This window comes from Oryctolagus cuniculus, chromosome 9 (assembly GCF_964237555.1).
Source record: "Oryctolagus cuniculus chromosome 9, mOryCun1.1, whole genome shotgun sequence".
Taxonomy (NCBI): domain Eukaryota; kingdom Metazoa; phylum Chordata; class Mammalia; order Lagomorpha; family Leporidae; genus Oryctolagus; species Oryctolagus cuniculus.
The window spans coordinates 117756489-117757129 of NC_091440.1; positions in this window are offsets into that span (position 1 = coordinate 117756489).

Sequence of the window (641 nt, forward strand, 5' to 3'; positions counted from 1 at the left end):
TCAAGAAAATTTCTAGAAATAAGTAAGTTTTAGCTTGCATGCTCTTCTGAGAAGTCTGATGAAATCTTGATGTCTTACTCAGTCCCTCCCAGCACGTGAATCACCTCTTTGTTCAGTGTATCCAACTGGATAAGCCCACTACTTAGTAGCACTCTCCGTCATTGTCAGATGCACTGTCAAGATATTGTAGTACGTTCGTTGAAATAACACTTACTTCACCTAAAAAAGGCCCCCAAAACCCCACTGTGATGTAGTTCAGATACAGTGTTCCTTACTCTTTGTGGTTTCAGGCATCTACTGGTGATCTTGGACCGTGTCTCCTATGGGGAAAGCGGGATTACTGTAGTACCTTAACAATGCTCAGAAGACTGCCTCCCTACTATGTTTCTTTTTTTTTTTCTTTCTTTTTTTTAATTTTTTTTATTTTTGACAGGCAGAGTGGACAGTGAGAGAGAGAGACAGAGAGAAAGGTCTTCCTTTGCCGTTGGTTCACCCTCCAATGGCCGCCGCGGCCGGCGCGCTGCGGCCGGCGCACCGCGCTGATCCGATGGCATGAGCCAGGAGCCAGGTGCTTTTCCTGGCCTCCCATGGGGTGCAGGGCCCAAGCACCTGGGCCATCCTCCACTGCACTCCCTGGCCAC